Source organism: Scophthalmus maximus, chromosome 17 (assembly GCF_022379125.1).
Source record: "Scophthalmus maximus strain ysfricsl-2021 chromosome 17, ASM2237912v1, whole genome shotgun sequence".
NCBI classification, from domain to species: Eukaryota; Metazoa; Chordata; class Actinopteri; order Pleuronectiformes; family Scophthalmidae; genus Scophthalmus; species Scophthalmus maximus.
The window spans coordinates 2,207,795-2,234,583 of record NC_061531.1 but is presented as its reverse complement, the minus strand read 5'-3'; the positions used below and the strand labels follow the sequence as shown (position 1 = coordinate 2,234,583).

General features: G+C 46.9%; 47 non-coding genes across 47 annotated transcripts; all 47 read right to left on the bottom strand.

Annotated features, from left to right (window-relative positions):
* Positions 1-317: 317 nt before the first annotated feature.
* Positions 318-509, bottom strand: LOC124849573. Its single transcript, XR_007030023.1, has one exon. It is a non-coding gene; the product is annotated as a U2 spliceosomal RNA (small nuclear RNA).
* Positions 510-690: 181 nt separating this feature from the next.
* On the bottom strand, positions 691-803 carry LOC124849496. The gene has a single exon (XR_007029946.1). It is a non-coding gene; the product is annotated as a U5 spliceosomal RNA (small nuclear RNA).
* A 641-nt stretch (positions 804-1,444) lies between these two features.
* On the bottom strand, positions 1,445-1,636 carry LOC124849543. Its single transcript, XR_007029993.1, has one exon. It is a non-coding gene; the product is annotated as a U2 spliceosomal RNA (small nuclear RNA).
* Positions 1,637-1,813: 177 nt separating this feature from the next.
* Positions 1,814-1,926, bottom strand: LOC124849495. The gene has a single exon (XR_007029945.1). It is a non-coding gene; the product is annotated as a U5 spliceosomal RNA (small nuclear RNA).
* Positions 1,927-2,567: 641 nt separating this feature from the next.
* On the bottom strand, positions 2,568-2,759 carry LOC124849542. The gene has a single exon (XR_007029992.1). It is a non-coding gene; the product is annotated as a U2 spliceosomal RNA (small nuclear RNA).
* A 180-nt stretch (positions 2,760-2,939) lies between these two features.
* LOC124849494 lies at positions 2,940-3,052 on the bottom strand. Its single transcript, XR_007029944.1, has one exon. It is a non-coding gene; the product is annotated as a U5 spliceosomal RNA (small nuclear RNA).
* Positions 3,053-3,693: 641 nt separating this feature from the next.
* LOC124849541 lies at positions 3,694-3,885 on the bottom strand. The gene has a single exon (XR_007029991.1). It is a non-coding gene; the product is annotated as a U2 spliceosomal RNA (small nuclear RNA).
* A 180-nt stretch (positions 3,886-4,065) lies between these two features.
* LOC124849493 lies at positions 4,066-4,178 on the bottom strand. Its single transcript, XR_007029943.1, has one exon. It is a non-coding gene; the product is annotated as a U5 spliceosomal RNA (small nuclear RNA).
* A 640-nt stretch (positions 4,179-4,818) lies between these two features.
* LOC124849540 lies at positions 4,819-5,010 on the bottom strand. The gene has a single exon (XR_007029990.1). It is a non-coding gene; the product is annotated as a U2 spliceosomal RNA (small nuclear RNA).
* A 180-nt stretch (positions 5,011-5,190) lies between these two features.
* LOC124849491 lies at positions 5,191-5,303 on the bottom strand. Its single transcript, XR_007029941.1, has one exon. It is a non-coding gene; the product is annotated as a U5 spliceosomal RNA (small nuclear RNA).
* A 641-nt stretch (positions 5,304-5,944) lies between these two features.
* Positions 5,945-6,136, bottom strand: LOC124849539. Its single transcript, XR_007029989.1, has one exon. It is a non-coding gene; the product is annotated as a U2 spliceosomal RNA (small nuclear RNA).
* Positions 6,137-6,317: 181 nt separating this feature from the next.
* Positions 6,318-6,430, bottom strand: LOC124849490. Its single transcript, XR_007029940.1, has one exon. It is a non-coding gene; the product is annotated as a U5 spliceosomal RNA (small nuclear RNA).
* Positions 6,431-7,071: 641 nt separating this feature from the next.
* Positions 7,072-7,263, bottom strand: LOC124849538. Its single transcript, XR_007029988.1, has one exon. It is a non-coding gene; the product is annotated as a U2 spliceosomal RNA (small nuclear RNA).
* A 181-nt stretch (positions 7,264-7,444) lies between these two features.
* Positions 7,445-7,557, bottom strand: LOC124849489. Its single transcript, XR_007029939.1, has one exon. It is a non-coding gene; the product is annotated as a U5 spliceosomal RNA (small nuclear RNA).
* A 641-nt stretch (positions 7,558-8,198) lies between these two features.
* Positions 8,199-8,390, bottom strand: LOC124849537. The gene has a single exon (XR_007029987.1). It is a non-coding gene; the product is annotated as a U2 spliceosomal RNA (small nuclear RNA).
* A 181-nt stretch (positions 8,391-8,571) lies between these two features.
* Positions 8,572-8,684, bottom strand: LOC124849488. The gene has a single exon (XR_007029938.1). It is a non-coding gene; the product is annotated as a U5 spliceosomal RNA (small nuclear RNA).
* Positions 8,685-9,296: 612 nt separating this feature from the next.
* On the bottom strand, positions 9,297-9,488 carry LOC124849534. Its single transcript, XR_007029984.1, has one exon. It is a non-coding gene; the product is annotated as a U2 spliceosomal RNA (small nuclear RNA).
* Positions 9,489-9,670: 182 nt separating this feature from the next.
* On the bottom strand, positions 9,671-9,783 carry LOC124849487. The gene has a single exon (XR_007029937.1). It is a non-coding gene; the product is annotated as a U5 spliceosomal RNA (small nuclear RNA).
* Positions 9,784-10,424: 641 nt separating this feature from the next.
* LOC124849525 lies at positions 10,425-10,616 on the bottom strand. Its single transcript, XR_007029975.1, has one exon. It is a non-coding gene; the product is annotated as a U2 spliceosomal RNA (small nuclear RNA).
* Positions 10,617-10,799: 183 nt separating this feature from the next.
* On the bottom strand, positions 10,800-10,912 carry LOC124849533. Its single transcript, XR_007029983.1, has one exon. It is a non-coding gene; the product is annotated as a U5 spliceosomal RNA (small nuclear RNA).
* Positions 10,913-11,550: 638 nt separating this feature from the next.
* On the bottom strand, positions 11,551-11,742 carry LOC124849514. The gene has a single exon (XR_007029964.1). It is a non-coding gene; the product is annotated as a U2 spliceosomal RNA (small nuclear RNA).
* A 182-nt stretch (positions 11,743-11,924) lies between these two features.
* Positions 11,925-12,037, bottom strand: LOC124849486. Its single transcript, XR_007029936.1, has one exon. It is a non-coding gene; the product is annotated as a U5 spliceosomal RNA (small nuclear RNA).
* Positions 12,038-12,676: 639 nt separating this feature from the next.
* LOC124849503 lies at positions 12,677-12,868 on the bottom strand. The gene has a single exon (XR_007029953.1). It is a non-coding gene; the product is annotated as a U2 spliceosomal RNA (small nuclear RNA).
* A 180-nt stretch (positions 12,869-13,048) lies between these two features.
* LOC124849485 lies at positions 13,049-13,161 on the bottom strand. The gene has a single exon (XR_007029935.1). It is a non-coding gene; the product is annotated as a U5 spliceosomal RNA (small nuclear RNA).
* Positions 13,162-13,802: 641 nt separating this feature from the next.
* Positions 13,803-13,994, bottom strand: LOC124849476. Its single transcript, XR_007029926.1, has one exon. It is a non-coding gene; the product is annotated as a U2 spliceosomal RNA (small nuclear RNA).
* Positions 13,995-14,174: 180 nt separating this feature from the next.
* Positions 14,175-14,287, bottom strand: LOC124849484. The gene has a single exon (XR_007029934.1). It is a non-coding gene; the product is annotated as a U5 spliceosomal RNA (small nuclear RNA).
* Positions 14,288-14,928: 641 nt separating this feature from the next.
* Positions 14,929-15,120, bottom strand: LOC124849492. The gene has a single exon (XR_007029942.1). It is a non-coding gene; the product is annotated as a U2 spliceosomal RNA (small nuclear RNA).
* A 179-nt stretch (positions 15,121-15,299) lies between these two features.
* Positions 15,300-15,412, bottom strand: LOC124849483. The gene has a single exon (XR_007029933.1). It is a non-coding gene; the product is annotated as a U5 spliceosomal RNA (small nuclear RNA).
* Positions 15,413-16,053: 641 nt separating this feature from the next.
* LOC124849469 lies at positions 16,054-16,245 on the bottom strand. Its single transcript, XR_007029919.1, has one exon. It is a non-coding gene; the product is annotated as a U2 spliceosomal RNA (small nuclear RNA).
* A 180-nt stretch (positions 16,246-16,425) lies between these two features.
* On the bottom strand, positions 16,426-16,538 carry LOC124849482. The gene has a single exon (XR_007029932.1). It is a non-coding gene; the product is annotated as a U5 spliceosomal RNA (small nuclear RNA).
* Positions 16,539-17,179: 641 nt separating this feature from the next.
* Positions 17,180-17,371, bottom strand: LOC124849481. Its single transcript, XR_007029931.1, has one exon. It is a non-coding gene; the product is annotated as a U2 spliceosomal RNA (small nuclear RNA).
* Positions 17,372-17,550: 179 nt separating this feature from the next.
* LOC124849480 lies at positions 17,551-17,663 on the bottom strand. Its single transcript, XR_007029930.1, has one exon. It is a non-coding gene; the product is annotated as a U5 spliceosomal RNA (small nuclear RNA).
* A 641-nt stretch (positions 17,664-18,304) lies between these two features.
* LOC124849473 lies at positions 18,305-18,496 on the bottom strand. The gene has a single exon (XR_007029923.1). It is a non-coding gene; the product is annotated as a U2 spliceosomal RNA (small nuclear RNA).
* Positions 18,497-18,677: 181 nt separating this feature from the next.
* Positions 18,678-18,790, bottom strand: LOC124849479. The gene has a single exon (XR_007029929.1). It is a non-coding gene; the product is annotated as a U5 spliceosomal RNA (small nuclear RNA).
* Positions 18,791-19,431: 641 nt separating this feature from the next.
* LOC124849571 lies at positions 19,432-19,623 on the bottom strand. Its single transcript, XR_007030021.1, has one exon. It is a non-coding gene; the product is annotated as a U2 spliceosomal RNA (small nuclear RNA).
* Positions 19,624-19,804: 181 nt separating this feature from the next.
* On the bottom strand, positions 19,805-19,917 carry LOC124849478. Its single transcript, XR_007029928.1, has one exon. It is a non-coding gene; the product is annotated as a U5 spliceosomal RNA (small nuclear RNA).
* Positions 19,918-20,558: 641 nt separating this feature from the next.
* LOC124849560 lies at positions 20,559-20,750 on the bottom strand. Its single transcript, XR_007030010.1, has one exon. It is a non-coding gene; the product is annotated as a U2 spliceosomal RNA (small nuclear RNA).
* Positions 20,751-20,929: 179 nt separating this feature from the next.
* On the bottom strand, positions 20,930-21,042 carry LOC118289549. Its single transcript, XR_004786104.1, has one exon. It is a non-coding gene; the product is annotated as a U5 spliceosomal RNA (small nuclear RNA).
* Positions 21,043-21,660: 618 nt separating this feature from the next.
* LOC118289644 lies at positions 21,661-21,852 on the bottom strand. The gene has a single exon (XR_004786196.2). It is a non-coding gene; the product is annotated as a U2 spliceosomal RNA (small nuclear RNA).
* Positions 21,853-22,029: 177 nt separating this feature from the next.
* LOC118289547 lies at positions 22,030-22,142 on the bottom strand. Its single transcript, XR_004786102.1, has one exon. It is a non-coding gene; the product is annotated as a U5 spliceosomal RNA (small nuclear RNA).
* A 619-nt stretch (positions 22,143-22,761) lies between these two features.
* Positions 22,762-22,953, bottom strand: LOC118289536. The gene has a single exon (XR_004786091.2). It is a non-coding gene; the product is annotated as a U2 spliceosomal RNA (small nuclear RNA).
* Positions 22,954-23,136: 183 nt separating this feature from the next.
* On the bottom strand, positions 23,137-23,249 carry LOC118289546. Its single transcript, XR_004786101.2, has one exon. It is a non-coding gene; the product is annotated as a U5 spliceosomal RNA (small nuclear RNA).
* A 641-nt stretch (positions 23,250-23,890) lies between these two features.
* On the bottom strand, positions 23,891-24,082 carry LOC118289534. Its single transcript, XR_004786090.2, has one exon. It is a non-coding gene; the product is annotated as a U2 spliceosomal RNA (small nuclear RNA).
* Positions 24,083-24,263: 181 nt separating this feature from the next.
* LOC118289545 lies at positions 24,264-24,376 on the bottom strand. The gene has a single exon (XR_004786100.2). It is a non-coding gene; the product is annotated as a U5 spliceosomal RNA (small nuclear RNA).
* A 641-nt stretch (positions 24,377-25,017) lies between these two features.
* Positions 25,018-25,209, bottom strand: LOC118289633. The gene has a single exon (XR_004786185.1). It is a non-coding gene; the product is annotated as a U2 spliceosomal RNA (small nuclear RNA).
* A 177-nt stretch (positions 25,210-25,386) lies between these two features.
* Positions 25,387-25,498, bottom strand: LOC118289609. Its single transcript, XR_004786162.2, has one exon. It is a non-coding gene; the product is annotated as a U5 spliceosomal RNA (small nuclear RNA).
* A 621-nt stretch (positions 25,499-26,119) lies between these two features.
* LOC118289530 lies at positions 26,120-26,311 on the bottom strand. Its single transcript, XR_004786086.1, has one exon. It is a non-coding gene; the product is annotated as a U2 spliceosomal RNA (small nuclear RNA).
* Between the last annotated feature and the right edge of the window lie 478 nt (positions 26,312-26,789).

Here is a 26,789-nt window from a genome sequence, read left to right as displayed (position 1 = left end):
CAATCAAATTCAGAATCCTTTACAAGCTTCTTGGGATTATGTTCAGAGCCTATAGTAAAGAGCCAGTACAGCCATATAATCCAGTATTAAGCAATTTTGAGGAGCCCTGTTTAGGGTTTGTAGGTTGTTTTTGTTTGTTTGTTGTGAATCAGTTTATGAACTCTGCTCTTGAAAACCACAGCACATTGAAAATGCACTGACTTTCTGAACCAAAGTCCTGACATTTTCATGCATCCCGCAAAAGTTCTTAGGCCTATGGAGATCTTCACAAAATAACTCCATATGTTTGTCAGAGCTTGGTTTTTCACAAGGCAAGAGTAGGGTGCACCGTTCCCAGCGGCACTGCAATGCAGGGTCGATGCGTGGAGTGAACGGAGCAAGCCCCATCTTTCAACTCCTGTTGCTAAAAATCGGTTTAATATGTTATCCCCATATAGGGGACATATCAGATATTAAACTGATAAGAACAGATACTACACTTGATCTTAGCCAAAAGGCCGAGAAGCGATGACGCCCATGTTTTCAAAGTGCAAGTCAAGCTCTCGGCACAAATCGCACTCGTCGTGGTTCCCTGTTTTGAGTGCGCTCAACAATGGCCGCTGCTTAGCACCTCCACCCAAGCTCTCGCTGGTGGAACCCCCCCCTACTTGATGTAGACAGCTCTTTGACTTTTCACAAACTCATAGGGCTCGGCCATTCGGCAAAGCCTGCCAAAAATATCTTAAACTCATGGCTGTTCCTCTCCACGGAAGTCTTTAGTAAAAGGCGAAAGACTTGTGCGTTATGAAGAGAAACCAGAGTCAGCACAGCCCCCTCCCCGAGCGCCTCCCGACCACCCTATCCGTCACACTCACTACCTCCGCGGTGCGCCTCTCTCGGCTTGCCGCATGCGGAATCCCAGCATGCATCCATCTGCCAATCAGCATTATAACATAGCTGAGATGGAGATGCTCATAGGTGTATTTATTGCCGTCTGCCTCGACTGCTGCAGTTCACTTTTTCACCTGTCTCGGCAATACATGCCTGAACCGCTTACAATTGGTTGAAAATGCTGTTGCCGAGCGTCTGAGCAAGTCTAGCCGGAAGGTCTTGCTTAAAACCAATTCTCGTTTGTTGACCCTGGCTCCCAATCAAATTCAGAATCCTTTACAAGCTTCTTGGGATTATGTTCAGAGCCTATAGTAAAGAGCCAGTACAGCCATATAATCCAGTATTAAGCAATTTTGAGGAGCCCTGTTTAGGGTTTGTAGGTTGTTTTTGTTTGTTTGTTGTGAATCAGTTTATGAACTCTGCTCTTGAAAACCACAGCACAATGAAAATGCACTGACTTTCTGAACCAAAGTCCTGACATTTTCATGCATCCCGCAAAAGTTCTTAGGCCTATGGAGATCTTCACAAAATAACTCCATATGTTTGTCAGAGCTTGGTTTTTCACAAGGCAAGAGTAGGGTGCACCGTTCCCAGCGGCACTGCAATGCAGGGTCGATGCGTGGAGTGAACGGAGCAAGCCCCATGTTTCAACTCCTGTTGCTAAAAATCGGTTTAATATGTTATCCCCATATAGGGGACATATCAGATATTAAACTGATAAGAACAGATACTACACTTGATCTTAGCCAAAAGGCCGAGAAGCGATGACGCCCATGTTTTCAAAGTGCAAGTCAAGTTCTCGGCACAAATCGCACTCGTCGTGGTGCCCTGTTTTGAGTGCGCTCAACAATGGCCCCTGCTAAGCACCTCCACCCAAGCTCTCGCTGGTGGACCCCCTACTTGATGTAGACAGCTCTTTGACTTTTCACAAACTCATAGGGCTCGGCCATTCGGCAAAGCCTGCCAAAAATATCTTAAACTCATGGCTGTTCCTCTCCACGGAAGTCTTTAGTAAAAGGCGAAAGACTTGTGCGTTATGAAGAGAAACCAGAGTCAGCACAGCCCCCTCCCCGAGCGCCTCCCTACCAGACTATCCGTCACACTCACTACCTCCGCGGTGCGCCTCTCTCGGCTTGCCGCATGCGGAATCCCAGCATGCATCCATCTGCCAATCAGCATTATAACATAGCTGAGATGGAGATGCTCATAGGTGTATTTATTGCCGTCTGCCTCGACTGCTGCAGTTCACTTTTTCACCTGTCTCGGCAATACATGCCTGAACCGCTTACAATTGGTTGAAAATGCTGTTGCCGAGCGTCTGAGCAAGTCTACCCGGAAGGTCTTGCTTAAAACCAATTCTCGTTTGTTGACCCTGGCTCCCAATCAAATTCAGAATCCTTTACAAGCTTCTTGGGATTATGTTCAGAGCCTATAGTAAAGAGCCAGTACAGCCATATAATCCAGTATTAAGCAATTTTGAGGAGCCCTGTTTAGGGTTTGTAGGTTGTTTTTGTTTGTTTGTTGTGAATCAGTTTATGAACTCTGCTCTTGAAAACCACAGCACAATGAAAATGCACTGACTTTCTGAACCAAAGTCCTGACATTTTCATGCATCCCGCAAAAGTTCTTAGGCCTATGGAGATCTTCACAAAATAACTCCATATGTTTGTCAGAGCTTGGCTTTTCACAAGGCAAGAGTAGGGTGCACCGTTCCCAGCGGCACTGCAATGCAGGGTCGATGCGTGGAGTGAACGGAGCAAGCCCCATGTTTCAACTCCTGTTGCTAAAAATCGGTTTAATATGTTATCCCCATATAGGGGACATATCAGATATTAAACTGATAAGAACAGATACTACACTTGATCTTAGCCAAAAGGCCGAGAAGCGATGACGCCCATGTTTTCAAAGTGCAAGTCAAGCTCTCGGCACAAATCGCACTCGTCGTGGTTCCCTGTTTTGAGTGCTCTCAACAATGGCCGCTGCTTAGCACCTCCACCCAAGCTCTCGCTGGTGGACCCCCCCCTACTTGATGTAGACAGCTCTTTGACTTTTCACAAACTCATAGGGCTCGGCCATTCGGCAAAGCCTGCCAAAAATATCTTAAACTCATGGCTGTTCCTCTCCACGGAAGTCTTTAGTAAAAGGCGAAAGACTTGTGCGTTATGAAGAGAAACCAGAGTCAGCACAGCCCCCTCCCCGAGCGCCTCCCTACCAGACTATCCGTCACACTCACTACCTCCGCGGTGCGCCTCTCTCGGCTTGCCGCATGCGGAATCCCAGCATGCATCCATCTGCCAATCAGCATTATAACATAGCTGAGATGGAGATGCTCATAGGTGTATTTATTGCCGTCTGCCTCGACTGCTGCAGTTCACTTTTTCACCTGTCTCGGCAATACATGCCTGAACCGCTTACAATTGGTTGAAAATGCTGTTGCCGAGCGTCTGAGCAAGTCTACCCGGAAGGTCTTGCTTAAAACCAATTCTCGTTTGTTGACCCTGGCTCCCAATCAAATTCAGAATCCTTTACAAGCTTCTTGGGATTATGTTCAGAGCCTATAGTAAAGAGCCAGTACAGCCATATAATCCAGTATTAAGCAATTTTGAGGAGGCCTGTTTAGGGTTTGTAGGTTGTTTTTGTTTGTTTGTTGTGAATCAGTTTATGAACTCTGCTCTCGAAAACCACCGTACAATGAAAATGCACTGACTTTCTGAACCAAAGTCCTGACATTTTCATGCATCCCGCAAAAGTTCTTAGGCCTATGGAGATCTTCACAAAATAACTCCATATGTTTGTCAGAGCTTGGTTTTTCACAAGGCAAGAGTAGGGTGCACCGTTCCCAGCGGCACTGCAATGCAGGGTCGATGCGTGGAGTGAACGGAGCAAGCCCCATGTTTCAACTCCTGTTGCTAAAAATCGGTTTAATATGTTATCCCCATATAGGGGACATATCAGATATTAAACTGATAAGAACAGATACTACACTTGATCTTAGCCAAAAGGCCGAGAAGCGATGACGCCCATGTTTTCAAAGTGCAAGTCAAGCTCTCGGCACAAATCGCACTCGTCGTGGTGCCCTGTTTTGAGTGCGCTCAACAATGGCCGCTGCTTAGCACCTCCACCCAAGCTCTCGCTGGTGGACCCCCCCCTACTTGATGTAGACAGCTCTTTGACTTTTCACAAACTCATAGGGCTCGGCCATTCGGCAAAGCCTGCCAAAAATATCTTAAACTCATGGCTGTTCCTCTCCACGGAAGTCTTTAGTAAAAGGCGAAAGACTTGTGCGTTATGAAGAGAAACCAGAGTCAGCACAGCCCCCTCCCCGAGCGCCTCCCGACCACCCTATCCGTCACACTCACTACCTCCGCGGTGCGCCTCTCTCGGCTTGCCGCATGCGGAATCCCAGCATGCATCCATCTGCCAATCAGCATTATAACATAGCTGAGATGGAGATGCTCATAGGTGTATTTATTGCCGTCTGCCTCGACTGCTGCAGTTCACTTTTTCACCTGTCTCGGCAATACATGCCTGAACCGCTTACAATTGGTTGAAAATGCTGTTGCCGAGCGTCTGAGCAAGTCTACCCGGAAGGTCTTGCTTAAAACCAATTCTCGTTTGTTGACCCTGGCTCCCAATCAAATTCAGAATCCTTTACAAGCTTCTTGGGATTATGTTCAGAGCCTATAGTAAAGAGCCAGTACAGCCATATAATCCAGTATTAAGCAATTTTGAGGAGCCCTGTTTAGGGTTTGTAGGTTGTTTTTGTTTGTTTGTTGTGAATCAGTTTATGAACTCTGCTCTTGAAAACCACAGCACAATGAAAATGCACTGACTTTCTGAACCAAAGTCCTGACATTTTCATGCATCCCGCAAAAGTTCTTAGGCCTATGGAGATCTTCACAAAATAACTCCATATGTTTGTCAGAGCTTGGTTTTCACAAGGCAAGAGTAGGGTGCACCGTTCCCAGCGGCACTGCAATGCAGGGTCGATGCGTGGAGTGAACGGAGCAAGCCCCATGTTTCAACTCCTGTTGCTAAAAATCGGTTTAATATGTTATCCCCATATAGGGGACATATCAGATATTAAACTGATAAGAACAGATACTACACTTGATCTTAGCCAAAAGGCCGAGAAGCGATGACGCCCATGTTTTCAAAGTGCAAGTCAAGCTCTCGGCACAAATCGCACTCGTCGTGGTTCCCTGTTTTGAGTGCTCTCAACAATGGCCGCTGCTTAGCACCTCCACCCAAGCTCTCGCTGGTGGACCCCCCCCTACTTGATGTAGACAGCTCTTTGACTTTTCACAAACTCATAGGGCTCGGCCATTCGGCAAAGCCTGCCAAAAATATCTTAAACTCATGGCTGTTCCTCTCCACGGAAGTCTTTAGTAAAAGGCGAAAGACTTGTGCGTTATGAAGAGAAACCAGAGTCAGCACAGCCCCCTCCCCGAGCGCCTCCCGACCACCCTATCCGTCACACTCACTACCTCCGCGGTGCGCCTCTCTCGGCTTGCCGCATGCGGAATCCCAGCATGCATCCATCTGCCAATCAGCATTATAACATAGCTGAGATGGAGATGCTCATAGGTGTATTTATTGCCGTCTGCCTCGACTGCTGCAGTTCACTTTTTCACCTGTCTCGGCAATACATGCCTGAACCGCTTACAATTGGTTGAAAATGCTGTTGCCGAGCGTCTGAGCAAGTCTACCCGGAAGGTCTTGCTTAAAACCAATTCTCGTTTGTTGACCCTGGCTCCCAATCAAATTCAGAATCCTTTACAAGCTTCTTGGGATTATGTTCAGAGCCTATAGTAAAGAGCCAGTACAGCCATATAATCCAGTATTAAGCAATTTTGAGGAGCCCTGTTTAGGGTTTGTAGGTTGTTTTTGTTTGTTTGTTGTGAATCAGTTTATGAACTCTGCTCTTGAAAACCACAGCACAATGAAAATGCACTGACTTTCTGAACCAAAGTCCTGACATTTTCATGCATCCCGCAAAAGTTCTTAGGCCTATGGAGATCTTCACAAAATAACTCCATATGTTTGTCAGAGCTTGGCTTTTCACAAGGCAAGAGTAGGGTGCACCGTTCCCAGCGGCACTGCAATGCAGGGTCGATGCGTGGAGTGAACGGAGCAAGCCCCATGTTTCAACTCCTGTTGCTAAAAATCGGTTTAATATGTTATCCCCATATAGGGGACATATCAGATATTAAACTGATAAGAACAGATACTACACTTGATCTTAGCCAAAAGGCCGAGAAGCGATGACGCCCATGTTTTCAAAGTGCAAGTCAAGCTCTCGGCAAAAATCGCACTCGTCGTGGTTCCCTGTTTTGAGTGCTCTCAACAATGGCCGCTGCTTAGCACCTCCACCCAAGCTCTCGCTGGTGGACCCCCCCCCTACTTGATGTAGACAGCTCTTTGACTTTTCACAAACTCATAGGGCTCGGCCATTCGGCAAAGCCTGCCAAAAATATCTTAAACTCATGGCTGTTCCTCTCCACGGAAGTCTTTAGTAAAAGGCGAAAGACTTGTGCGTTATGAAGAGAAACCAGAGTCAGCACAGCCCCCTCCCCGAGCGCCTCCCTACCAGACTATCCGTCACACTCACTACCTCCGCGGTGCGCCTCTCTCGGCTTGCCGCATGCGGAATCCCAGCATGCATCCATCTGCCAATCAGCATTATAACATAGCTGAGATGGAGATGCTCATAGGTGTATTTATTGCCGTCTGCCTCGACTGCTGCAGTTCACTTTTTCACCTGTCTCGGCAATACATGCCTGAACCGCTTACAATTGGTTGAAAATGCTGTTGCCGAGCGTCTGAGCAAGTCTACCCGGAAGGTCTTGCTTAAAACCAATTCTCGTTTGTTGACCCTGGCTCCCAATCAAATTCAGAATCCTTTACAAGCTTCTTGGGATTATGTTCAGAGCCTATAGTAAAGAGCCAGTACAGCCATATAATCCAGTATTAAGCAATTTTGAGGAGCCCTGTTTAGGGTTTGTAGGTTGTTTTTGTTTGTTTGTTGTGAATCAGTTTATGAACTCTGCTCTTGAAAACCACAGCACAATGAAAATGCACTGACTTTCTGAACCAAAGTCCTGACATTTTCATGCATCCCGCAAAAGTTCTTAGGCCTATGGAGATCTTCACAAAATAACTCCATATGTTTGTCAGAGCTTGGTTTTTCACAAGGCAAGAGTAGGGTGCACCGTTCCCAGCGGCACTGCAATGCAGGGTCGATGCGTGGAGTGAACGGAGCAAGCCCCATGTTTCAACTCCTGTTGCTAAAAATCGGTTTAATATGTTATCCCCATATAGGGGACATATCAGATATTAAACTGATAAGAACAGATACTACACTTGATCTTAGCCAAAAGGCCGAGAAGCGATGACGCCCATGTTTTCAAAGTGCAAGTCAAGCTCTCGGCACAAATCGCACTCGTCGTGGTTCCCTGTTTTGAGTGCTCTCAACAATGGCCGCTGCTTAGCACCTCCACCCAAGCTCTCGCTGGTGGACCCCCCCCCTACTTGATGTAGACAGCTCTTTGACTTTTCACAAACTCATAGGGCTCGGCCATTCGGCAAAGCCTGCCAAAAATATCTTAAACTCATGGCTGTTCCTCTCCACGGAAGTCTTTAGTAAAAGGCGAAAGACTTGTGCGTTATGAAGAGAAACCAGAGTCAGCACAGACCCCTCCCCGAGCGCCTCCCTACCAGACTATCCGTCACACTCACTACCTCCGCGGTGCGCCTCTCTCGGCTTGCCGCATGCGGAATCCCAGCATGCATCCATCTGCCAATCAGCATTATAACATAGCTGAGATGGAGATGCTCATAGGTGTATTTATTGCCGTCTGCCTCGACTGCTGCAGTTCACTTTTTCACCTGTCTCGGCAATACATGCCTGAACCGCTTACAATTGGTTGAAAATGCTGTTGCCGAGCGTCTGAGCAAGTCTAGCCGGAAGGTCTTGCTTAAAACCAATTCTCGTTTGTTGACCCTGGCTCCCAATCAAATTCAGAATCCTTTACAAGCTTCTTGGGATTATGTTCAGAGCCTATAGTAAAGAGCCAGTACAGCCATATAATCCAGTATTAAGCAATTTTGAGGAGCCCTGTTTAGGGTTTGTAGGTTGTTTTTGTTTGTTTGTTGTGAATCAGTTTATGAACTCTGCTCTTGAAAACCACAGCACAATGAAAATGCACTGACTTTCTGAACCAAAGTCCTGACATTTTCATGCATCCCGCAAAAGTTCTTAGGCCTATGGAGATCTTCACAAAATAACTCCATATGTTTGTCAGAGCTTGGTTTTTCACAAGGCAAGAGTAGGGTGCACCGTTCCCAGCGGCACTGCAATGCAGGGTCGATGCGTGGAGTGAACGGAGCAAGCCCCATGTTTCAACTCCTGTTGCTAAAAATCGGTTTAATATGTTATCCCCATATAGGGGACATATCAGATATTAAACTGATAAGAACAGATACTACACTTGATCTTAGCCAAAAGGCCGAGAAGCGATGACGCCCATGTTTTCAAAGTGCAAGTCAAGCTCTCGGCACAAATCGCACTCGTCGTGGTTCCCTGTTTTGAGTGCGCTCAACAATGGCCGCTGCTTAGCACCTCCACCCAAGCTCTCGCTGGTGGAACCCCCCCCTACTTGATGTAGACAGCTCTTTGACTTTTCACAAACTCATAGGGCTCGGCCATTCGGCAAAGCCTGCCAAAAATATCTTAAACTCATGGCTGTTCCTCTCCACGGAAGTCTTTAGTAAAAGGCGAAAGACTTGTGCGTTATGAAGAGAAACCAGAGTCAGCACAGCCCCCTCCCCGAGCGCCTCCCGACCACCCTATCCGTCACACATTGCCGCATGCGGAATCCCAGCATGCATCCATCTGCCAATCAGCATTATAACATAGCTGAGATGGAGATGCTCATAGGTGTATTTATTGCCGTCTGCCTCGACTGCTGCAGTTCACTTTTTCACCTGTCTCGGCAATACATGCCTGAACCGCTTACAATTGGTTGAAAATGCTGTTGCCGAGCGTCTGAGCAAGTCTACCCGGAAGGTCTTGCTTAAAACCAATTCTCGTTTGTTGACCCTGGCTCCCAATCAAATTCAGAATCCTTTACAAGCTTCTTGGGATTATGTTCAGAGCCTATAGTAAAGAGCCAGTACAGCCATATAATCCAGTATTAAGCAATTTTGAGGAGCCCTGTTTAGGGTTTGTAGGTTGTTTTTGTTTGTTTGTTGTGAATCAGTTTATGAACTCTGCTCTTGAAAACCACCGTACAATGAAAATGCACTGACTTTCTGAACCAAAGTCCTGACATTTTCATGCATCCCGCAAAAGTTCTTAGGCCTATGGAGATCTTCACAAAATAACTCCATATGTTTGTCAGAGCTTGGTTTTTCACAAGGCAAGAGTAGGGTGCACCGTTCCCAGCGGCACTGCAATGCAGGGTCGATGCGTGGAGTGAACGGAGCAAGCCCCATGTTTCAACTCCTGTTGCTAAAAATCGGTTTAATATGTTATCCCCATATAGGGGACATATCAGATATTAAACTGATAAGAACAGATACTACACTTGATCTTAGCCAAAAGGCCGAGAAGCGATGACGCCCATGTTTTCAAAGTGCAAGTCAAGCTCTCGGCACAAATCGCACTCGTCGTGGTTCCCTGTTTTGAGTGCTCTCAACAATGGCCGCTGCTTAGCACCTCCACCCAAGCTCTCGCTGGTGGACCCCCCCCCCTACTTGATGTAGACAGCTCTTTGACTTTTCACAAACTCATAGGGCTCGGCCATTCGGCAAAGCCTGCCAAAAATATCTTAAACTCATGGCTGTTCCTCTCCACGGAAGTCTTTAGTAAAAGGCGAAAGACTTGTGCGTTATGAAGAGAAACCAGAGTCAGCACAGCCCCCTCCCCGAGCGCCTCCCGACCACCCTATCCGTCACACTCACTACCTCCGCGGTGCGCCTCTCTCGGCTTGCCGCATGCGGAATCCCAGCATGCATCCATCTGCCAATCAGCATTATAACATAGCTGAGATGGAGATGCTCATAGGTGTATTTATTGCCGTCTGCCTCGACTGCTGCAGTTCACTTTTTCACCTGTCTCGGCAATACATGCCTGAACCGCTTACAATTGGTTGAAAATGCTGTTGCCGAGCGTCTGAGCAAGTCTACCCGGAAGGTCTTGCTTAAAACCAATTCTCGTTTGTTGACCCTGGCTCCCAATCAAATTCAGAATCCTTTACAAGCTTCTTGGGATTATGTTCAGAGCCTATAGTAAAGAGCCAGTACAGCCATATAATCCAGTATTAAGCAATTTTGAGGAGCCCTGTTTAGGGTTTGTAGGTTGTTTTTGTTTGTTTGTTGTGAATCAGTTTATGAACTCTGCTCTTGAAAACCACAGCACAATGAAAATGCACTGACTTTCTGAACCAAAGTCCTGACATTTTCATGCATCCCGCAAAAGTTCTTAGGCCTATGGAGATCTTCACAAAATAACTCCATATGTTTGTCAGAGCTTGGTTTTTCACAAGGCAAGAGTAGGGTGCACCGTTCCCAGCGGCACTGCAATGCAGGGTCGATGCGTGGAGTGAACGGAGCAAGCCCCATGTTTCAACTCCTGTTGCTAAAAATCGGTTTAATATGTTATCCCCATATAGGGGACATATCAGATATTAAACTGATAAGAACAGATACTACACTTGATCTTAGCCAAAAGGCCGAGAAGCGATGACGCCCATGTTTTCAAAGTGCAAGTCAAGCTCTCGGCACAAATCGCACTCGTCGTGGTTCCCTGTTTTGAGTGTTCTCAACAACGGCCGCTGCTTAGCACCTCCACTCAAGCTCTCGCTGCTGGACCCCCCCCCCCTACTTGATGTAGACAGCTCTTTGACTTTTCACAAACTCATAGGGCTCGGCCATTCGGCGAAGACTGCCAAAAATATCTTAAACTCATGGCTGTTCCTCTCCACGGAAGTCTTTAGTAAAAGGCGAAAGACTTGTGCGTTATGAAGAGAAACCAGAGTCAGCACAGCCCCCCCGAGCGCCTCCCGACCACCCTATCCGTCACACTCACTACCTCCGCGGTGCGCCTCTCTTGGCTTGCCGCATGCGGAATCCCAGCATGCATCCATCTGCCAATCAGCATTATAACATAGCTGAGATGGAGATGCTCATAGGTGTATTTATTGCCGTCTGCCTCGACTGCTGCAGTTCACTTTTTCACCTGTCTCGGCAATACATGCCTGAACCGCTTACAATTGGTTGAAAATGCTGTTGCCGAGCGTCTGAGCAAGTCTACCCGGAAGGTCTTGCTTAAAACCAATTCTCGTTTGTTGACCCTGGCTCCAAATCAAATTCAGAATCCTTTACAAGCTTCTTGGGATTATGTTCAGAGCCTATAGTAAAGAGCCAGTACAGCCATATAATCCAGTATTAAGCAATTTTGAGGAGGCCTGTTTAGGGTTTGTAGGTTGTTTTTGTTTGTTTGTTGTGAATCAGTTTATGAACTCTGCTCTTGAAAACCACAGCACAATGAAAATGCACTGACTTTCTGAACCAAAGTCCTGACATTTTCATGCATCCCGCAAAAGTTCTTAGGCCTATGGAGATCTTCACAAAATAACTCCATATGTTTGTCAGAGCTTGGTTTTTCACAAGGCAAGAGTAGGGTGCACCGTTCCCAGCGGCACTGCAATGCAGGGTCGATGCGTGGAGTGAACGGAGCAAGCCCCATGTTTCAACTCCTGTTGCTAAAAATCGGTTTAATATGTTATCCCCATATAGGGGACATATCAGATATTAAACTGATAAGAACAGATACTACACTTGATCTTAGCCAAAAGGCCGAGAAGCGATGACGCCCATGTTTTCAAAGTGCAAGTCAAGCTCTCGGCACAAATCGCACTCGTCGTGGTTCCCTGTTTTGAGTGTTCTCAACAACGGCCGCTGCTTAGCACCTCCACTCAAGCTCTCGCTGCTGGACCCCCCCCCCTACTTGATGTAGACAGCTCTTTGACTTTTCACAAACTCATAGGGCTCGGCCATTCGGCAAAGCCTGCCAAAAATATCTTAAACTCATGGCTGTTCCTCTCCACGGAAGTCTTTAGTAAAAGGCGAAAGACTTGTGCGTTATGAAGAGAAACCAGAGTCAGCACAGCCCCCTCCCCGAGCGCCTCCCGACCACCCTATCCGTCACACTCACTACCTCCGCGGTGCGCCTCTCTCTGCTTGCCGCATGCGGATCCCAGCATGCATCCATCTGCCAATCAGCATTATAACATAGCTGAGATGGAGATGCTCATAGGTGTATTTATTGCCGTCTGCCTCGACTGCTGCAGTTCACTTTTTCACCTGTCTCGGCAATACATGCCTGAACCGCTTACAATTGGTTGAAAATGCTGTTGCCGAGCGTCTGAGCAAGTCTACCCGGAAGGTCTTGCTTAAAACCAATTCTCGTTTGTTGACCCTGGCTCCAATCAAATTCAGAATCCTTTACAAGCTTCTTGGGATTATGTTCAGAGCCTATAGTAAAGAGCCAGTACAGCCATATAATCCAGTATTAAGCAATTTTGAGGAGCCCTGTTTAGGGTTTGTAGGTTGTTTTTGTTTGTTTGTTGTGAATCAGTTTATGAACTCTGCTCTTGAAAACCACAGCACAATGAAAATGCACTGACTTTCTGAACCAAAGTCCTGACATTTTCATGCATCCCGCAAAAGTTCTTAGGCCTATGGAGATCTTCACAAAATAACTCCATATGTTTGTCAGAGCTTGGTTTTTCACAAGGCAAGAGTAGGGTGCACCGTTCCCAGCGGCACTGCAATGCAGGGTCGATGCGTGGAGTGAACGGAGCAAGCCCCATGTTTCAACTCCTGTTGCTAAAAATCGGTTTAATATGTTATCCCCATATAGGGGACATATCAGATATTAAACTGATAAGAACAGATACTACACTTGATCTTAGCCAAAAGGCCGAGAAGCGATGACGCCCATGTTTTCAAAGTGCAAGTCAAGCTCTCGGCACAAATCGCACTCGTCGTGGTGCCCTGTTTTGAGTGTTCTCAACAACGGCCGCTGTTTAGCACCTCCACCCAAGCTCTCGCTGGTGGACCCCCCCCTACTTGATGTAGACAGCTCTTTGACTTTTCACAAACTCATAGGGCTCGGCCATTCGGCAAAGCCTGCCAAAAATATCTTAAACTCATGGCTGTTCCTCTCCACGGAAGTCTTTAGTAAAAGGCGAAAGACTTGTGCGTTATGAAGAGAAACCAGAGTCAGCACAGCCCCCTCCCCGAGCGCCTCCCGACCAGCCTATCCGTCACACTCACCACCTCCGCGGTGCGCCTCTCTCGGCTTGCCACATGCGGAATCCCAGCATGCATCCATCTGCCAATCAGCATTATAACATAGCTGAGATGGAGATGCTCATAGGTTTATTTATTGCCGTCTGCCTCAACTGCTGCAGTTCACTTTTTCACCTGTCTCGGCAATACATGCCTGAACCGCTTACAATTGGTTGAAAATGCTGTTGCCGAGCGTCTGAGCAAGTCTAGCCGGAAGGTCTTGCTTAAAACCAATTCTCGTTTGTTGACCCTGGCTCCCAATCAAATTCAGAATCCTTTACAAGCTTCTTGGGATTATGTTCAGAGCCTATAGTAAAGAGCCAGTACAGCCATATAATCCAGTATTAAGCAATTTTGAGGAGCCCTGTTTAGGGTTTGTAGGTTGTTTTTGTTTGTTTGTTGTGAATCAGTTTATGAACTCTGCTCTTGAAAACCACAGCACAATGAAAATGCACTGACTTTCTGAACCAAAGTCCTGACATTTTCATGCATCCCGCAAAAGTTCTTAGGCCTATGGAGATCTTCACAAAATAACTCCATATGTTTGTCAGAGCTTGGTTTTTCACAAGGCAAGAGTAGGGTGCACCGTTCCCAGCGGCACTGCAATGCAGGGTCGATGCGTGGAGTGAACAGAGCAAGCACCATGTTTCAACTCCTGTTGCTAAAAATCGGTTTAATACGTTATCCCCATATAGGGGACATATCGGATATTAAACTGATAAGAACAGATACTACACTTGATCTTAGCCAAAAGGCCGAGAAGCGATGACGCCCATGTTTTCAAAGTGCAAGTCAAGCTCTCGGCACAAATCGCACTCGTCGTGGTGCCCTGTTTTGAGTGTTCTCAACAACGGCCGCTGTTTAGCACCTCCACCCAAGCTCTCGCTGGTGGACCCCCCCCTACTTGATGTAGACAGCTCTTTGACTTTTCACAAACTCATAGGGCTCGGCCATTCGGCAAAGCCTGCCAAAAATATCTTAAACTCATGGCTGTTCCTCTCCACGGAAGTCTTTAGTAAAAGGCGAAAGACTTGTGCGTTATGAAGAGAAACCAGAGTCAGCACAGCCCCCTCCCCGAGCGCCTCCCGACCACCCTATCCGTCACACTCACTACCTCCGCGGTGCGCCTCTCTCGGCTTGCCGCATGCGGAATCCCAGCATGCATCCATCTGCCAATCAGCATTATAACATAGCTGAGATGGAGATGCTCATAGGTGTATTTATTGCCGTCTGCCTCGACTGCTGCAGTTCACTTTTTCACCTGTCTCGGCAATACATGCCTGAACCGCTTACAATTGGTTGAAAATGCTGTTGCCGAGCGTCTGAGCAAGTCTACCCGGAAGGTCTTGCTTAAAACCAATTCTCGTTTGTTGACCCTGGCTCCCAATCAAATTCAGAATCCTTTACAAGCTTCTTGGGATTATGTTCAGAGCCTATAGTAAAGAGCCAGTACAGCCATATAATCCAGTATTAAGCAATTTTGAGGAGGCCTGTTTAGGGTTTGTAGGTTGTTTTTGTTTGTTTGTTGTGAATCAGTTTATGAACTCTGCTCTTGAAAACCACCGTACAATGAAAATGCACTGACTTTCTGAACCAAAGTCCTGACATTTTCATGCATCCCGCAAAAGTTCTTAGGCCTATGGAGATCTTCACAAAATAACTCCATATGTTTGTCAGAGCTTGGTTTTTCACAAGGCAAGAGTAGGGTGCACCGTTCCCAGCGGCACTGCAATGCAGGGTCGATGCGTGGAGTGAACGGAGCAAGCCCCATGTTTCAACTCCTGTTGCTAAAAATCGGTTTAATATGTTATCCCCATATAGGGGACATATCAGATATTAAACTGATAAGAACAGATACTACACTTGATCTTAGCCAAAAGGCCGAGAAGCGATGACGCCCATGTTTTCAAAGTGCAAGTCAAGCTCTCGGCACAAATCGCACTCGTCGTGGTGCCCTGTTTTGAGTGCGCTCAACAATGGCCGCTGCTTAGCACCTCCACCCAAGCTCTCGCTGGTGGACCCCCCCTACTTGATGTAGACAGCTCTTTGACTTTTCACAAACTCATAGGGCTCGGCCATTCGGCAAAGCCTGCCAAAAATATCTTAAACTCATGGCTGTTCCTCTCCACGGAAGTCTTTAGTAAAAGGCGAAAGACTTGTGCGTTATGAAGAGAAACCAGAGTCAGCACAGCCCCCTCCCCGAGCGCCTCCCGACCACCCTATCCGTCACACTCACTACCTCCGCGGTGCGCCTCTCTCGGCTTGCCGCATGCGGAATCCCAGCATGCATCCATCTGCCAATCAGCATTATAACATAGCTGAGATGGAGATGCTCATAGGTGTATTTATTGCCGTCTGCCTCGACTGCTGCAGTTCACTTTTTCACCTGTCTCGGCAATACATGCCTGAACCGCTTACAATTGGTTGAAAATGCTGTTGCCGAGCGTCTGAGCAAGTCTACCCGGAAGGTCTTGCTTAAAACCAATTCTCGTTTGTTGACCCTGGCTCCCAATCAAATTCAGAATCCTTTACAAGCTTCTTGGGATTATGTTCAGAGCCTATAGTAAAGAGCCAGTACAGCCATATAATCCAGTATTAAGCAATTTTGAGGAGCCCTGTTTAGGGTTTGTAGGTTGTTTTTGTTTGTTTGTTGTGAATCAGTTTATGAACTCTGCTCTTGAAAACCACAGCACAATGAAAATGCACTGACTTTCTGAACCAAAGTCCTGACATTTTCATGCATCCCGCAAAAGTTCTTAGGCCTATGGAGATCTTCACAAAATAACTCCATATGTTTGTCAGAGCTTGGTTTTTCACAAGGCAAGAGTAGGGTGCACCGTTCCCAGCGGCACTGCAATGCAGGGTCGATGCGTGGAGTGAACGGAGCAAGCCCCATGTTTCAACTCCTGTTGCTAAAAATCAGTTTAATATGTTATCCCCATATAGGGGACATATCAGATATTAAACTGATAAGAACAGATACTACACTTGATCTTAGCCAAAAGGCCGAGAAGCGATGACGCCCATGTTTTCAAAGTGCAAGTCAAGCTCTCGGCACAAATCGCACTCGTCGTGGTGCCCTGTTTTGAGTGCTCTCAACAATGGCCGCTGCTTAGCACCTCCACCCAAGCTCTCGCTGGTGGAACCCCCCCTACTTGATGTAGACAGCTCTTTGACTTTTCACAAACTCATAGGGCTCGGCCATTCGGCAAAGCCTGCCAAAAATATCTTAAACTCATGGCTGTTCCTCTCCACGGAAGTCTTTAGTAAAAGGCGAAAGACTTGTGCGTTATGAAGAGAAACCAGAGTCAGCACAGCCCCCTCCCCGAGCGCCTCCCGACCACCCTATCCGTCACACTCACTACCTCCGCGGTGCGCCTCTCTCGGCTTGCCGCATGCGGAATCCCAGCATGCATCCATCTGCCAATCAGCATTATAACATAGCTGAGATGGAGATGCTCATAGGTGTATTTATTGCCGTCTGCCTCGACTGCTGCAGTTCACTTTTTCACCTGTCTCGGCAATACATGCCTGAACCGCTTACAATTGGTTGAAAATGCTGTTGCCGAGCGTCTGAGCAAGTCTAGCCGGAAGGTCTTGCTTAAAACCAATTCTCGTTTGTTGACCCTGGCTCCCAATCAAATTCAGAATCCTTTACAAGCTTCTTGGGATTATGTTCAGAGCCTATAGTAAAGAGCCAGTACAGCCATATAATCCAGTATTAAGCAATTTTGAGGAGCCCTGTTTAGGGTTTGTAGGTTGTTTTTGTTTGTTTGTTGTGAATCAGTTTATGAACTCTGCTCTTGAAAACCACAGCACAATGAAAATGCACTGACTTTCTGAACCAAAGTCCTGACATTTTCATGCATCCCGCAAAAGTTCTTAGGCCTATGGAGATCTTCACAAAATAACTCCATATGTTTGTCAGAGCTTGGTTTTTCACAAGGCAAGAGTAGGGTGCACCGTTCCCAGCGGCACTGCAATGCAGGGTCGATGCGTGGAGTGAACGGAGCAAGCCCCATGTTTCAACTCCTGTTGCTAAAAATCGGTTTAATATGTTATCCCCATATAGGGGACATATCAGATATTAAACTGATAAGAACAGATACTACACTTGATCTTAGCCAAAAGGCCGAGAAGCGATGACGCCCATGTTTTCAAAGTGCAAGTCAAGCTCTCGGCACAAATCGCACTCGTCGTGGTTCCCTGTTTTGAGTGCTCTCAACAATGGCCGCTGCTTAGCACCTCCACCCAAGCTCTCGCTGGTGGACCCCCCCTACTTGATGTAGACAGCTCTTTGACTTTTCACAAACTCATAGGGCTCGGCCATTCGGCAAAGCCTGCCAAAAATATCTTAAACTCATGGCTGTTCCTCTCCACGGAAGTCTTTAGTAAAAGGCGAAAGACTTGTGCGTTATGAAGAGAAACCAGAGTCAGCACAGCCCCCTCCCCGAGCGCCTCCCTACCAGACTATCCGTCACACTCACTACCTCCGCGGTGCGCCTCTCTCGGCTTGCCGCATGCGGAATCCCAGCATGCATCCATCTGCCAATCAGCATTATAACATAGCTGAGATGGAGATGCTCATAGGTGTATTTATTGCCGTCTGCCTCGACTGCTGCAGTTCACTTTTTCACCTGTCTCGGCAATACATGCCTGAACCGCTTACAATTGGTTGAAAATGCTGTTGCCGAGCGTCTGAGCAAGTCTACCCGGAAGGTCTTGCTTAAAACCAATTCTCGTTTGTTGACCCTGGCTCCCAATCAAATTCAGAATCCTTTACAAGCTTCTTGGGATTATGTTCAGAGCCTATAGTAAAGAGCCAGTACAGCCATATAATCCAGTATTAAGCAATTTTGAGGAGGCCTGTTTAGGGTTTGTAGGTTGTTTTTGTTTGTTTGTTGTGAATCAGTTTATGAACTCTGCTCTTGAAAACCACCGTACAATGAAAATGCACTGACTTTCTGAACCAAAGTCCTGACATTTTCATGCATCCCGCAAAAGTTCTTAGGCCTATGGAGATCTTCACAAAATAACTCCATATGTTTGTCAGAGCTTGGTTTTTCACAAGGCAAGAGTAGGGTGCACCGTTCCCAGCGGCACTGCAATGCAGGGTCGATGCGTGGAGTGAACGGAGCAAGCCCCATGTTTCAACTCCTGTTGCTAAAAATCGGTTTAATATGTTATCCCCATATAGGGGACATATCAGATATTAAACTGATAAGAACAGATACTACACTTGATCTTAGCCAAAAGGCCGAGAAGCGATGACGCCCATGTTTTCAAAGTGCAAGTCAAGCTCTCGGCACAAATCGCACTCGTCGTGGTTCCCTGTTTTGAGTGCGCTCAACAATGGCCGCTGCTTAGCACCTCCACCCAAGCTCTCGCTGGTGGACCCCCCCCCTACTTGATGTAGACAGCTCTTTGACTTTTCACAAACTCATAGGGCTCGGCCATTCGGCAAAGCCTGCCAAAAATATCTTAAACTCATGGCTGTTCCTCTCCACGGAAGTCTTTAGTAAAAGGCGAAAGACTTGTGCGTTATGAAGAGAAACCAGAGTCAGCACAGCCCCCTCCCCGAGCGCCTCCCGACCAGCCTATCCGTCACACTCACTACCTCCGCGGTGCGCCTCTCTCTGCTTGCCGCATGCGGAATCCCAGCATGCATCCATCTGCCAATCAGCATTATAACATAGCTGAGATGGAGATGCTCATAGGTGTATTTATTGCCGTCTGCCTCGACTGCTGCAGTTCACTTTTTCACCTGTCTCGGCAATACATGCCTGAACCGCTTACAATTGGTTGAAAATGCTGTTGCCGAGCGTCTGAGCAAGTCTACCCGGAAGGTCTTGCTTAAAACCAATTCTCGTTTGTTGACCCTGGCTCCCAATCAAATTCAGAATCCTTTACAAGCTTCTTGGGATTATGTTCAGAGCCTATAGTAAAGAGCCAGTACAGCCATATAATCCAGTATTAAGCAATTTTGAGGAGGCCTGTTTAGGGTTTGTAGGTTGTTTTTGTTTGTTTGTTGTGAATCAGTTTATGAACTCTGCTCTTGAAAACCACCGTACAATGAAAATGCACTGACTTTCTGAACCAAAGTCCTGACATTTTCATGCATCCCGCAAAAGTTCTTAGGCCTATGGAGATCTTCACAAAATAACTCCATATGTTTGTCAGAGCTTGGTTTTTCACAAGGCAAGAGTAGGGTGCACCGTTCCCAGCGGCACTGCAATGCAGGGTCGATGCGTGGAGTGAACGGAGCAAGCCCCATGTTTCAACTCCTGTTGCTAAAAATCGGTTTAATATGTTATCCCCATATAGGGGACATATCAGATATTAAACTGATAAGAACAGATACTACACTTGATCTTAGCCAAAAGGCCGAGAAGCGATGACGCCCATGTTTTCAAAGTGCAAGTCAAGCTCTCGGCACAAATCGCACTCGTCGTGGTTCCCTGTTTTGAGTGCGCTCAACAATGGCCGCTGCTTAGCACCTCCACCCAAGCTCTCGCTGGTGGACCCCCCCCCTACTTGATGTAGACAGCTCTTTGACTTTTCACAAACTCATAGGGCTCGGCCATTCGGCAAAGCCTGCCAAAAATATCTTAAACTCATGGCTGTTCCTCTCCACGGAAGTCTTTAGTAAAAGGCGAAAGACTTGTGCGTTATGAAGAGAAACCAGAGTCAGCACAGCCCCCTCCCCGAGCGCCTCCCGACCACCCTATCCGTCACACTCACTACCTCCGCGGTGCGCCTCTCTCGGCTTGCCGCATGCGGAATCCCAGCATGCATCCATCTGCCAATCAGCATTATAACATAGCTGAGATGGAGATGCTCATAGGTGTATTTATTGCCGTCTGCCTCGACTGCTGCAGTTCACTTTTTCACCTGTCTCGGCAATACATGCCTGAACCGCTTACAATTGGTTGAAAATGCTGTTGCCGAGCGTCTGAGCAAGTCTACCCGGAAGGTCTTGCTTAAAACCAATTCTCGTTTGTTGACCCTGGCTCCCAATCAAATTCAGAATCCTTTACAAGCTTCTTGGGATTATGTTCAGAGCCTATAGTAAAGAGCCAGTACAGCCATATAATCCAGTATTAAGCAATTTTGAGGAGGCCTGTTTAGGGTTTGTAGGTTGTTTTTGTTTGTTTGTTGTGAATCAGTTTATGAACTCTGCTCTTGAAAACCACCGTACAATGAAAATGCACTGACTTTCTGAACCAAAGTCCTGACATTTTCATGCATCCCGCAAAAGTTCTTAGGCCTATGGAGATCTTCACAAAATAACTCCATATGTTTGTCAGAGCTTGGTTTTTCACAAGGCAAGAGTAGGGTGCACCGTTCCCAGCGGCACTGCAATGCAGGGTCGATGCGTGGAGTGAACGGAGCAAGCCCCATGTTTCAACTCCTGTTGCTAAAAATCGGTTTAATATGTTATCCCCATATAGGGGACATATCAGATATTAAACTGATAAGAACAGATACTACACTTGATCTTAGCCAAAAGGCCGAGAAGCGATGACGCCCATGTTTTCAAAGTGCAAGTCAAGCTCTCGGCACAAATCGCACTCGTCGTGGTGCCCTGTTTTGAGTGCGCTCAACAATGGCCGCTGCTTAGCACCTCCACCCAAGCTCTTGCTGGTGGACCCCCCCTACTTGATGTAGACAGCTCTTTGACTTTTCACAAACTCATAGGGCTCGGCCATTCGGCAAAGCCTGCCAAAAATATCTTAAACTCATGGCTGTTCCTCTCCACGGAAGTCTTTAGTAAAAGGCGAAAGACTTGTGCGTTATGAAGAGAAACCAGAGTCAGCACAGCCCCCTCCCCGAGCGCCTCCCGACCACCCTATCCGTCACACTCACTACCTCCGCGGTGCGCCTCTCTCTGCTTGCCGCATGCGGATCCCAGCATGCATCCATCTGCCAATCAGCATTATAACATAGCTGAGATGGAGATGCTCATAGGTGTATTTATTGCCGTCTGCCTCGACTGCTGCAGTTCACTTTTTCACCTGTCTCGGCAATACATGCCTGAACCGCTTACAATTGGTTGAAAATGCTGTTGCCGAGCGTCTGAGCAAGTCTACCCGGAAGGTCTTGCTTAAAACCAATTCTCGTTTGTTGACCCTGGCTCCCAATCAAATTCAGAATCCTTTACAAGCTTCTTGGGATTATGTTCAGAGCCTATAGTAAAGAGCCAGTACAGCCATATAATCCAGTATTAAGCAATTTTGAGGAGCCCTGTTTAGGGTTTGTAGGTTGTTTTTGTTTGTTTGTTGTGAATCAGTTTATGAACTCTGCTCTTGAAAACCACAGCACAATGAAAATGCACTGACTTTCTGAACCAAAGTCCTGACATTTTCATGCATCCCGCAAAAGTTCTTAGGCCTATGGAGATCTTGTCAGAGCTTGGTTTTTCACAAGGCAATAGTAGGGTGCACCGTTCCCAGCGGCACTGCAATGCAGGGTCGATGCGTGGAGTGAACGGAGCAAGCCCCATGTTTCAACTCCTGTTACTAAAAATCGGTTTAATATGTTATCCCCATATAGGGGACATATCAGATATTAAACTGATAACAACAGATACTACACTTGATCTTAGCCAAAAGGCCGAGAAGCGATGACGCCCATGTTTTCAAAGTGCAAGTCAAGCTCTCGGCACAAATCGCACTCGTCGTGGTTCCCTGTTTTGAGTGCTCTCAACAATGGCCGCTGCTTAGCACCTCCACCCAAGCTCTCGCTGGTGGACCCCCTACTTGATGTAGACAGCTCTTTGACTTTTCACAAACTCATAGGGCTCGGCCATTCGGCAAAGCCTGCCAAAAATATCTTAAACTCATGGCTGTTCCTCTCCACGGAAGTCTTTAGTAAAAGGCGAAAGACTTGTGCGTTATGAAGAGAAACCAGAGTCAGCACAGCCCCCTCCCCGAGCGCCTCCCTACCAGACTATCCGTCACACTCACTACCTCCGCGGTGCGCCTCTCTCGGCTTGCCGCATGCGGAATCCCAGCATGCATCCATCTGCCAATCAGCATTATAACATAGCTGAGATGGAGATGCTCATAGGTGTATTTATTGCCGTCTGCCTCGACTGCTGCAGTTCACTTTTTCACCTGTCTCGGCAATACATGCCTGAACCGCTTACAATTGGTTGAAAATGCTGTTGCCGAGCGTCTGAGCAAGTCTACCCGGAAGGTCTTGCTTAAAACCAATTCTCGATTGTTGACCCTGGCTCCCAATCAAATTCAGAATCCTTTACAAGCTTCTTGGGATTATGTTCAGAGCCTATAGTAAAGAGCAAGTACAGCCTTATAATCCAGTATTAAGCAATTTTGAGGAGGCCTGTTTAGGGTTTGTAGGTTGTTTTTGTTTGTTTGTTGTGAATCAGTTTATGAACTCTGCTCTTGAAAACCACCGTACAATGAAAATGCACTGACTTTCTGAACCAAAGTCCTGACATTTTCATGCATCCCGCAAAAGTTCTTAGGCCTATGGAGATCTTGTCAGAGCTTGGTTTTTCACAAGGCAATAGTAGGGTGCACCGTTCCCAGCGGCACTGCAATGCAGGGTCGATGCGTGGAGTGAACGGAGCAAGCCCCATGTTTCAACTCCTGGTGCTAAAAATCGGTTTAATACGTTATCCCCATATAGGGGACATATCAGATATTAAACTGATAAGAACAGATACTACACTTGATCTTAGCCAAAAGGCCGAGAAGCGATGACGCCCATGCTTTCAAAGTGCAAGTCAATCTCTCGGCACAAATCGCACTCGTCGTGGTTCCCTGTTTTGAGTGCGCTCAACAATGGCCGCTGCTTAGCACCTCCACCCAAGCTCTCGCTGGTGGACCCCCCCCCCCTACTTGATGTAGACAGCTCTTTGACTTTTCACAAACTCATAGGGTTCGGCCATTCGGCAAAGTCTGCCAAAAATATCTTAAACTCATGGCTGTTCCTCTCCACGGAAGTCTCTAGTAAAAGGCGAAAGACTTGTGCGTTATGAAGAGAAACCAGAGTCAGCACAGCCCCCTCCCCGAGCGCCTCCCGACCACCCTATCCCTCACACTCACTACCTCCGCGGTGCGCCTCTCTCGGCTTGCCGCATGCGGAATCCCAGCATGCATCCATCTGCCAATCAGCATTATAACATAGCTGAGATGGAGATGCTCATAGGTGTATTTATTGCCGTCTGCCTCGACTGCTGCAGTTCACTTTTTCACCTGTCTCGGCAATACATGCCTGAACCGCTTACAATTGGTTGAAAATGCTGTTGCCGAGCGTCTGAGCAAGTCTACCCGGAAGGTCTTGCTTAAAACCAATTCTCGTTTGTTGACCCTGGCTCCCAATCAAATTCAGAATCCTTTACAAGCTTCTTGGGATTATGTTCAGAGCCTATAGTAAAGAGCCAGTACAGCCATATAATCCAGTATTAAGCAATTTTGAGGAGGCCTGTTTAGGGTTTGTAGGTTGTTTTTGTTTGTTTGTTGTGAATCAGTTTATGAACTCTGCTCTTGAAAACCACCGTACAATGAAAATGCACTGACTTTCTGAACCAAAGCCCTGACATTTTCATGCATCCCGCAAAAGTTCTTAGGCCTATGTAGATCTTCACAAAATAACTCCATATGTTTGTAAGAGCTTGGTTTTTCACAAGGCAAGAGTAGGGTGCACCGTTCCCAGCGGCACTGCAATGCAGGGTCGATGCGTGGAGTGAACGGAGCAAGCCCCATGTTTCAACTCCTGTTGCTAAAAATCGGTTTAATATGTTATCCCCATATAGGGGACATATCAGATATTAAACTGATAACAACAGATACTACACTTGATCTTAGCCAAAAGGCCGAGAAGCGATGACGCCCATGTTTTCAAAGTGCAAGTCAAGCTCTCGGCACAAATCGCACTCGTCGTGGTTCCCTGTTTTGAGTGCACTCAACAATGGCCGCTGCTTAGCACCTCCACCCAAGCTCTCGCTGGTGGAACCCCCCCCTACTTGATGTAGACAGCTCTTTGACTTTTCACAAACTCATAGGGCTCGGCCATTCGGCAAAGCCTGCAAAAAATATCTTAAACTCATGGCTGTTCCTCTCCACGGAAGTCTTTAGTAAAAGGCGAAAGACTTGTGCGTTATGAAGAGAAACCAGAGTCAGCACAGCCCCCTCCCCGAGCGCCTCCCGACCACCCTATCCGTCACACTCACTACCTCCGCGGTGCGCCTCTCTCTGCTTGCCGCATGCGGAATCCCAGCATGCATCCATCTGCCAATCAGCATTATAACATAGCTGAGATGGAGATGCTCATAGGTGTATTTATTGCCGTCTGCCTCGACTGCTGCAGTTCACTTTTTCACCTGTCTCGGCAATACATGCCTGAACCGCTTACAATTGGTTGAAAATGCTGTTGCCGAGCGTCTGAGCAAGTCTACCCGGAAGGTCTTGCTTAAAACCAATTCTCGTTTGTTGACCCTGGCTCCCAATCAAATTCAGAATCCTTTACAAGCTTCTTGGGATTATGTTCAGAGCCTATAGTAAAGAGCCAGTACAGCCATATAATCCAGTATTAAGCAATTTTGAGGAGCCCTGTTTAGGGTTTGTAGGTTGTTTTTGTTTGTTTGTTGTGAATCAGTTTATGAACTCTGCTCTTGAAAACCACAGCACAATGAAAATGCACTGACTTTCTGAACCAAAGTCCTGACATTTTCATGCATCCCGCAAAAGTTCTTAGGCCTATGGAGATCTTCACAAAATAACTCCATATGTTTGTCAGAGCTTGGTTTTTCACAAGGCAAGAGTAGGGTGCACCGTTCCCAGCGGCACTGCAATGCAGGGTCGATGCGTGGAGTGAACGGAGCAAGCCCCATGTTTCAACTCCTGTTGCTAAAAATCGGTTTAATATGTTATCCCCATATAGGGGACATATCAGATATTAAACTGATAAGAACAGATACTACACTTGATCTTAGCCAAAAGGCCGAGAAGCGATGACGCCCATGTTTTCAAAGTGCAAGTCAAGCTCTCGGCACAAATCGCACTCGTCGTGGTTCCCTGTTTTGAGTGCTCTCAACAATGGCTGCTGCTTAGCACCTCCACCCAAGCTCTCGCTGGTGGACCCCCTACTTGATGTAGACAGCTCTTTGACTTTTCACAAACTCATAGGGCTCGGCCATTCGGCAAAGCCTGCCAAAATATCTTAAACTCATGGCTGTTCCTCTCCACGGAAGTCTTTAGTAAAAGGCGAAAGACTTGTGCGTTATGAAGAGAAACCAGAGTCAGCACAGCCCCCTCCCCGAGCGCCTCCCGACCACCCTATCCGTCACACTCACTACCTCCGCGGTGCGCCTCTCTCGGCTTGCCGCATGCGGAATCCCAGCATGCGTCCATCTGCCAATCAGCATTATAACATAGCTGAGATGGAGATGCTCATAGGTGTATTTATTGCCGTCTGCCTCGACTGCTGCAGTTCACTTTTTCACCTGTCTCGGCAATACATGCCTGAACCGCTGTTGCCGAGCGTCTGAGCAAGTCTACCCGGAAGGTCTTGCTTAAAACCAATTCTCGTTTGTTGACCCTGGGTCCCAATCAAATTCTGAATCCTTTACAAGCTTCTTGGGGTTATGTTCAGAGCCTATATTAAAGAGCCAGTACAGCCATATAATCCAGTATTAAGCAATTTTGAGGAGCCCTGTTTAGGGTTTGTAGGTTGTTTTTGTTTGTTTGTTGTGAATCAGTTTATGAACTCTGCTCTTGAAAACCATCGTACAATGAAAATGCACTGACTTTCTGAACCAAAGTCCTGACATTTTCATGCATCCCGCAAAAGTTCTTAGGCCTATGGAGATCTTCACAAAATAACTCCATATGTTTGTCAGAGCTTGGTTTTTCACAAGGCAAGAGTAGGGTGCACCGTTCCCAGCGGCACTGCAATGCAGGGTCGATGCGTGGAGTGAACGGAGCAAGCCCCATGTTTCAACTCCTGTTGCTAAAAATCGGTTTAATATGTTATCCCCATATAGGGGACATATCAGATATTAAACTGATAAGAACAGATACTACACTTGATCTTAGCCAAAAGGCCGAGAAGCGATGACGCCCATGTTTTCAAAGTGCAAGTCAAGCTCTCGGCACAAATCGCACTAGACCAAGCTCTCAGCAGCGTGGGAGTGTTCGGCGCGAATGGGGGAAGGTGCTCAGAGGCGCATTGCAAATGAGCTACTGGCGCTCTGGGAAATGGCACAGTTTTTGTGATTTTTGCTAAAAACTTCATAATCACAATTGAAAGACCACTGAGAATGTTTTAAAATAGCTAAAAGGATGATTGGAGGGGGTCTTTAAGAGACACAAATGCCATAAACTAAATTATTTTATATATTACAATAAAATAATCACTGTACTAACAGTTTCTTCGTATTTTATGTCTTGTATTTTTTAATAAAGTTCTTTCTGTGTGTAGATGTCAGTATGCCAGGAGAACAGGGGTCAGAAGATGAGGTCAGCATGTCATCCCTGCAAGAATGTACCTCCACATCACAAGTCCAAAACCAGAGTGTGTCTGCAAGAAAGAGA